This window comes from Nicotiana tabacum, chromosome 10 (assembly GCF_000715075.1).
Source record: "Nicotiana tabacum cultivar K326 chromosome 10, ASM71507v2, whole genome shotgun sequence".
NCBI lineage: Eukaryota > Viridiplantae > Streptophyta > Magnoliopsida > Solanales > Solanaceae > Nicotiana > Nicotiana tabacum.
The window spans coordinates 131468120-131477104 of NC_134089.1; the positions used below are offsets into that span (position 1 = coordinate 131468120).

The 8985-nt window shown below is 36.7% G+C and overlaps 1 long non-coding RNA gene and 1 pseudogene across 2 annotated transcripts; one reads left to right on the forward strand and one right to left on the reverse strand.

The window, feature by feature from the left end:
• The first annotated feature begins 524 nt into the window (after positions 1–524).
• LOC107830399 (G-type lectin S-receptor-like serine/threonine-protein kinase SD2-5) lies at positions 525–4077 on the forward strand (annotated as a pseudogene).
• A 6-nt stretch (positions 4078–4083) lies between these two features.
• On the reverse strand, positions 4084–6756 carry LOC107830398 (uncharacterized). Of its 2 annotated transcripts, XR_012695738.1 has the most exons (4): positions 6570–6756; positions 6360–6422; positions 4414–5440; positions 4084–4247 (listed from the first exon to the last, which is right to left on the reverse strand). It is a non-coding gene; the product is annotated as an uncharacterized LOC107830398 (long non-coding RNA). The 2 variants fall into 2 exon arrangements; XR_012695737.1 differs by having other exon boundaries at positions 4084–5440; positions 6570–6732.
• Between the last annotated feature and the right edge of the window lie 2229 nt (positions 6757–8985).

Consider the following 8985-nt stretch of genomic DNA (forward strand, 5'->3'; position numbering starts at 1 on the left):
TCTTCAAAAATTTATCCTCCAGTGCTTTCCATAATTTACTTGCAGAAGTTTCCTTTGTGTATTGATATTTCTGCTCTCTAGCAAGGTAGGATCGAATGGTACCGCAAGCAACATGGTTGATAATTCTCCAATCTTCTACTCCAATAACATCTGGTCTTTTTTCTTCAATGGCAAGATCTATCCCTTGTTGAAAAAGGACAAGGTACGATTCGTCAAAAATTTCTACCGCAAATTTCGCATTTGACACAATTCTTGTCATAAGCGAAAATGTCAATGATGACGTATTATTGACACTTGATGTAGATTCTTCTTGTTTATTGTCTCCCATTTTGACACGAATATTATTTAATAGCTGACGATACAAATCAAAATTATTTCCTTTCTGGTGTGGAAGATCAGACTAAGCTGCAACCACAAAGCATACTAAGACAAAACCTTGACACAATTACCAAGATAAATCTTTTCTGATGTGGAAGATTAGAATATGCTGCAACCAGAGAGCATACTTAGACAGTACCTTGGCTCTGATACCAATTGTTGCGGAAGCCAAATGTATATAGTGTGAATAAGTCACAACTACTATACCAAAAATTATGACAGCCACCAAATAATAAATAAGACAATAAAGCAACAATAAAAGGAACACCAGAATTTACGAGGTTCGGCTAATTTTGCCTACTCCTCGGACACAACTAATATTTTATTCCACTCCAAAAATACAAGTGAAATAATACTAAAGAGAGAAGATACAAATGTCTTAAGAAGATAAGAAGACAAATGAGAGGTGTGTTTAAATCCTAAACATTAGGCCTCCTTTTATAGGGAAAAATTCCCAACCCCAAATTGTCACCCACCGATGTGGGACTTTTGACAATCAACAACTGGTTTCTATTCCTCAAGCATCCTCAGCTCAATATATGAAACTGGAGTCTAACGGATACTTGAAAGTGTATGAGTGGCAACGTCAGTGGAAAGAGGTGGATGATCTCCTGACAGGTTTTTATGGGGAGTGCAATTACCCCGTCGTCTGTGGTAGATATGGCATTTGCTCAGGGAGGCAATGTAGTTGTCCCAAATCAAGCTCTAATTCAACAAGCTATTTCAGACAGATAAATGATAGGCAAGCTAATCTGGGTTGTTCTGAGACCACAAGGTTGACTTGTAATGCGATAAATAACCACAGGTTTTTGGAACTACAAGATGTAGATTACTTTGCATTTACTGCAGATATTACAAACACAGATATGAATACCTGTAAAGATACATGTTTGAGGAACTGTTCCTGTAAAGCTGCTTTATTTCGTAGTGGTTTAAACTCTTCCATGGGGGAATGCTACCTACCATCCGAGATCTTTTCACTAATGAATAATGAGAAGGAAAGGACAAGGTACGATTCCTATGCATTTATAAAAGTACAGGTCGAAGCTGAACCAGCTGCTGCAAATGGGAAAAAGCGCGTTAATGGTGCTATACTGGGCTCTGTCATAGGAATTGCCATCTTAGGCATCATAATTGCAATTGCAGCTTTCATATTCTGGAAGAGGAGAAAAGCCATTGAAGACGAGGAGAGTTATCTAGATCACGTGCCGGGAATGCCCACTAGATTTTCTTACGATGATCTAAAGGCTGCAACAGAGAACTTTACAAAGAAGCTCGGTGAAGGAGGATTTGGGTCAGTTTTTGAAGGATGCTTAGAAGATGGCACAAAGATTGCAGTGAAATGCCTTGACGGAATAGGCCAAGTCAAAAAATCATTCCTAGCCGAGGTTGAAACTATCGGCAGCATACATCATGTAAATCTGGTACAATTAATTGGCTTCTGTGCTGAGAAGTCTCATAGGCTTTTAGTCTATGAGTTTACGAGCCATGGATCACTTGAAAAATGGATCTACCATGGGAAACAAGAGCTTACTCTTGATTGGAACTGCAGGCGGAAGATTATTCAAGACACAAAGGATTAGCTTACCTTCACGAAGAATGCAGGCAAAAGATTCTACATCTGGATATTAAGCCCCCAAACATACTCCTAGATGAGAAGCATAACGCTAAACTCTCTGACTTTGGGCTTTCAAAGCTAATTGATCGGAATCAGAGCCAAGTCATGACTACGATGAGAGGCACTCCTGGTTATTTGGCTCCTGAATGGCTTACTGGAGTTATAACAGAAAAGGTAGACGTCTACAGCTTTGGCATTGTGATCTTGGAAATTTTGAGTGGAAGAAGACATTTTGTGGCATCCGAGTCCGAAGAGCAAAGGGTAATGTTGAACTTATTCAAGAAAAAGGCAGAGGAAGGGCAATTGGTGGATCTTATTGATAAGCATAGCGAAGATAAGCAGTCTTACAAAGAAGAAGTTATAGAGACGATGCAGATTGCTGCCTGGTGTTTACAAGGCGACTACACGAAGAGGCCGTCAATGTCAATGGTGGTCAAGGCAATGGAAGGTGTTTTGGATGTTGAAAAGAATCTGGACTATAGCTTCCTTAATCCACAAACAGTCGGTAAATTACCAAATATTACTTTTTCAGATTCAACTCCTTTACTACCTTCAATCCTATCAGGCCCAAGATGAGGAGAATTTGGCTAATTTCTAGTTTTGCTGCTGTGTAAATTTCTCCTCCAATGTTCACAGAAGTTAAGATTGTTTTTGTTTTTTCCAATTTATTCATGCAAAGTTTGTTCGATATGTACATAATACACTTATCACAACTTTCTCCAAATTGTACAGACTATTTACTCCAAATGACTCATCACTCTATAATACTTTGCACACTCCAATGAAAAAATTCAATAATTACAAATTCTGCTCCTTCATTTCAGCAAGAATTTCATAGTTTCAAGGCTGCTGCCTAACATATCAAATGGATAAGTAAATCATTATCAAGTATTTGCAACGTATGCAAAATAAAAGAAAGACAGAAACTAGACATTAAAAGTTCTCAGCCAACCTGAAGGACTTCAACAAATTGGGTGACTACACGAAGAGGCCTTCAATGTCAAACTGTTGTGCCACCTACTCATGCTTCAATACGACCTACTCAGAAACGAGAATCACACGAGCACGAAACCTACAGGTATTTCATGCCTTCGCAATTTCTACGATTAAGTGATATTCTAAGAGACGAAACATGATATGAGTATCTCTTTAAATTTCTGATGCAATATATTAGAGAGGGGAGAAGGTTCTGGAAACTTGTGGAGAGGACAGCTTATAAATACTGAAGTGGACACAATATGTCCATACCTTTGAATTATCACTTGTTTTTTGCTGCCAAAAGCCATTTGATGTATTTTAGTAGCAACCCATGATGTATCATTGGTTTGCCTCTTCTTAGAACATAGTGCACACAAGCTTTCTTATGAGAAAAGAGTACAACCAACAGCTTCCAATGAGGAGAATTCGTTCTTTGTATTATTTAAAACTTCAGCACAGTCTTGGGTGAACGAAAATCATCACGAGTCTTGGAGTTGGTGGAATATTTATTGATTTCTAAAAAATAATATGTGTAATTATTAAGGGAAGCATGTTATCTTACTTTACTAGGCCAAAAATAGGAAAGAAACCACCTCCCCTTTTCCTTTTTTTCTTTTTTTACATGATGTGAAAAAATAGAACTGACACTAATTAAGTAATCTAGGGTTAGCCAGAGACGAAGCCAAGATTTGAACCTTATGGGATCGGAATTCTAGCCCGTTTATGTTACTTGATTCTAAATTAACAATTTATACATATTCAATTAACAAATACAGGATTTGGATAAAAGTTACTGGGTTCGGCCAAACCCGCAAGACCTATGCTAGCTCTCTGCCCGGGGGTTAGCAGTGTTTCAATATAATACTCAATCAAAATGACCAAACAAATGTGAGGATTCGATGTTAGTAGTATTCTAACTCGGTTCAAATAGTTAGAAATAGTTGGTTGGTACAAGTACTTAGATATCTTAACTACAAGTTGGTTAAATTTTTATTGGTCGAAAAAAAGAAGAGGGAAGAAACATCTTCAAGCTAAATATGCAGCTCCGGTATTTTGCGAAACTGTATTTGCATGAAGTTGAACATCTTTAAGTAGTTTACAATCTGCAATAGAAGATTCAAGATTAAGTAAAAGCCATTTGTCACAAATGCGAATGCTCATCAATGCGCCCTTTCTTAACGAATGGAAAATGAAATTAAAACCTGAAAATAGGTGGATATCAATGCTGCAAGATGCATCTTAACCACTGAAAAGAAAGAATAACAACTGATGTCTTCATTTGTTCTCCCCCCAATATGCACATATATGAAAATCAGACACAATTAGTGATGTCAATTTAGCTGTCAGTCATTTTTTTGTTAGTCTTCTAATCAATTGTAGACTTGGCAATGGGGTGGATTAAACTTTTTGTGAAGTAAAGCCTCAGCAGAGTGACCCACCCTGGTGCCATCTCTAGTCAATAGTCAGCTGCTGGAAAGATAATAGCACATTGAAAAAGCTTTTGTGAAGCCCCTCTGAGTGTTGACCGGGCAAAGATTGACAAAGAGACACAAAAGTTGGAATTTTTAATAGTTTCTTTCCTTATCTTTGGTGCATATCCAAGAAAAGCACAACAGCTAATAGAAACAAAGAGGAATCCAAAGATTTTGTTAGTACTGATATCTGTATGTAGTAAACTAATTATGTCAATAGAAAATAAAGTTGTGAGCATGGTAATGAAAGAGTCACCTGCTAGCTTTCGGACCAAACTGCATTCACATTTTCTAGAAGTTCAAAATTTGCAGTCAATAATAGTTTGAGATTCAAGATTCACTTTTACAACTGTGAATCATATATTAAGGCATTAAGTCATAAGTTATTTTTTTTAGCATAACAAGATGAAGCTAAACTTTGAGATATAATAATTGAATGAAATGCCCAGAACCTGCAGCAACTACAAAGATGCAAAATCCTAATAAAATATTTTCATTTTTCAAAGCACAGAACATTGTGCCTGAAAGTCATAGGGCCCTATATTATATTCATGCTTTATGTCACGACCCATTTTCTGAACAAGCCGGGACCGGCACTCGATCACTAAACATGACCGAGCGAACCATCTCTGTTTATCAAATCTATTATAACTCCAAACTTTATATGCAACAAGGCAATACTCTAACCAAATACTTTTGATTAATTTAAACATTTAAATAAATTAACTCCAAAACTTTATTCATAGTAACCAATGAAATACTGCTAAGTTATTATCAAAAACATCTGAATCTTAACCCAACGACTATGTCTATGAAGCCTCTACTGATAAACTGACGCACTGCTCAGGACATGAGATTTCTTGGCCAGTTCTCTAAGTAACAAAGAAATAACTAAATAAAGATGACTCTAACTCGTACAAAAGCGGAGCTCACCAATAGCACTGGAAGAGAAGGAAGTCCTAACTCGTAGCCTGCTCACCTGCAAATCCGGTTCCTACGTTGTATCGCAGACCAACGTAGGTTCCCAAAAGAGAACGTCAGTACCATCCATTGTACTCAGTGAGTCTCAACACAGGGGGCGAGACTTTAATAATATATACATTACGAGAAAAGGTTCTAAATGCATGTAAAACATAAAGCTTATAAGAATAATTCTATATAATTGCATAATAGCAGTTTATGAATATTCTAAAAGAAATTCTTTTCTTTTTCTTTCTTTTAAAAAAAACATACTTCACTTTATACTTTGGGAGTTCCAACTATCCTGACATGTTTCTGTCTTAGTCACCGTGTGATCGGCGCGGGTTCGATCCCAACCTGATCGAATAGGCCCAATCCACGAGGTGTCACTCGATTCATGGTTCTCAGCGCTCATGTATCATACCTTAGCTTAGCTAAGTAAATTCTCAGCAACGAGACCCTCGGCTCGTGTGCTCCCTACTTTGGCACAAGTAGTTTCAGGAAGTCAACGTCTTGGTCAGGACCCTCGGCCTGGACGATGACCCCTTCTCAGAATAGAGGATACTCCCAAAAATCTTTTCTTTCTAAAACTTCTTCTTTTGACTTTTCAAGTCTAAATCCTTTCTGGAACATCCTATACATACTCATACTGTTATCCTTAAATGTAAAGCATGGCATAAGAATGAAATAAACATCTAAAAGTATTTCTAAACATTCTTGCTTCTTCATAAATTTTCAACATGAAAATAGCATATAAGAATAACATAAAAATCAGAAAATTTATGCACATATATCATAATAAATCATCTAAACTTTTGTTAGAACAATTCTAAGTTAATAGGTACTCACTCGCTCCAATTAAGTAAATATAAACTCTTTTAAGCAATTCATCAAACACCTTGTATGCGTGCTTTTGTGAGTTAAACCACTTTAGTAAAGGGTTATCAACTCACCTCAAAACTCTTTGAGCCAATACGTAGACCCCAGTCCAATTTATACCCGTCAAACAATTGATTCTACAACAACCAATGCATTTTAATTAATTATAAAGTTTAACACCTAAAAATGAGATTTATTGGTGATATAGAGGAAGAAAGGAATTAACTATTCAATTATTACCTATTACAACTGTGGGGTAATTGATAATAGAGAAATTCACATACCTGAGTTTAAGAATTAGTGATTTGTAAAGAACCCTAGAATTTTTTTTTTCATTTCCTGCGTTCGCTGCATAAACAGATCAGCGTTCTGTTTTTTTTTTTGTGTGTTAGTATTCTGTTGCTTATTCTTTGGACCCTTTTGAGTTTTGACGTCAAAGGCAAGGCTTTAAAGCCTTAAGCCTTTTTCTTTCATCAGCCCTTTATGGGCTTAAGCTTGTCCTCCAATTCTTTTTTTTTTTGACTTAACTAATAATTAATGATACTCACTTTTAATAATTAATAATATTAAAATTATTAATATTTCCCTAATTGTATATCTAATTATTTATAATGTACACACACACAAACACACACACACACACACACACACACACACACATATATATATATATATATATATATATATATATATTTCACTATAGGCAAGATAAAAATAATAGTAATAATAATAATTTAGTTCTATAATTAGTGTATCTTGAAACTTTTATAAATTTGAGGAGTGTTACAATCTTCCCTCCTTAAAAACATTCGTCCTCGAATGTTGCTAGGGCCTTATTCTTAAGCTAACAATCATTTCTTAGGTCCTTGAACCTCTTAAGTTTTCTTAGCACTACTCACTTTTCCAAGGGACTCAAAATTTTGGCTAACTCCCTTTTCAAAAATTTCGGCAGAGTTTCCCTTGTAAATTGGACTACCCAAATAAATATCCCTATCACAAATACCACAACTACATCAACAACAACTAAATATACCATAACAGGCCATTCATAGGCACCATACAACAACAACAACAACAACAACCCAGTATAATCTCACTTAGTGGGGTCTGGGGAGGGTAGTGTGTACGCAGACCTTACCCCTACCCTAGGGTAGAGAGACTATTTCCAAATAGACCCCCGGTATCCTTCCCTCCAAGAACATCCCACAATTAATTACTCACACTCCGGCAAGGAGGTACCACAATAACTAATAAGAATCTAAAGCACAACACTTTAGCAAAAGTAAATCACTTTAATGAATTAAATATACTCTGGCATAAACTAAATCACTACAACAACAAAATATAATATAGGAAGGACATAAACACTTGCTAACTTGTATTTAATATATGAAATATAAATGTCAAGCCAAACCTAGGTTCACATACCTTGTTACTCAAATAAATAAGGATACTTCTTCCTCATATCTTCCTCGACCTCCCACGTAGCTTCTTTTGAATCATGATTACTCCACAAAACTTTTACTAATGCTATATCTTTTGTTCTCAACTTTCTTACTTGTCTATCGAGAATTTCTATAGGTACCTCTTCATAAGTCAAACCTTCTTTAATTTCTAGGGTATCGGCAGGTATTATATGCGACTCATCATGAATGTACTTTCTAAGCATAGACACATGAAAGACAGGATGAACAGAGGACAACTCAACAAGTAGCGCTAGCTTATAAGCCACATTTCCTTTCTTTTCTAGAATTTCATAAGGTCCGTTAAATCTAGGGCTAAGTTTCCCTTTCTTACCAAACCTCATAACTCCTTTCATTGGTGAAACTTTCAAAAATACCTTATCACCAACCATGAACTCTAACTCACGATGGCTCTTGTCAGAATATGACTTTTGACGACTCTGAGCCGCTTTAAGTCTTTCTCTAATTAGTTGAACTTTCTCCAAGGCCTCACAAACAAACTCTAGACCAATCAACGGAACCTCTGCTGGTTCAAACCAACCCACTGGAGACCTACATCTCCGCCCATACAACGCTTCATAAGGAGCCATGCCAATGCTGGCCTGATAGCTATTATTTTAAGCAAATTCTATAAGTGGAAAGTGATCATCCCAATTACCTCCAAAATCTATAACACACACATGCAACATATCTTCGAGAGTCTGAATGGTCCTTTCTGCCTAGCCATCGGTCTGTGGATGAAAAGCGGTGCATAAATTAACCTTGGTACCTAATCTTTTCAGAAATGCCTGCCAAAATTCACTGTGAACTGAGGGCCTCTATCAGATATGATTGAAACTGGAGTACCATGCAATCAGACTATTTCTTTAATGTACAACTGCGCATACTGCTCTGCGGAATCTGTCGTCTTTACTAGTAGGAAATGCGCGGACTTTGTCAGTCGGTCTACAATAACCCAAATTGAATCATGTTTATGGTATGTGCGAGGTAGACCTACTATGAAATCCATATTAATCATCTCCCACTTCCACTGTGGTATCTCTATATCTTTAGCTAGGCCACCAGGCCTCTGCTGCTCGGCTTTGACTTGCTGGCAAATTAAACATTTAGCCACATGATCTGCTACTTGTTTCTTCATGCCTTTCCACCAATACAACTCTTTCAAATCTAGATACATTTTGGTAGCACCTGGGTGGATAGAGTACCTCGAACTATGAGCTTCCTTTATTATGGCCTT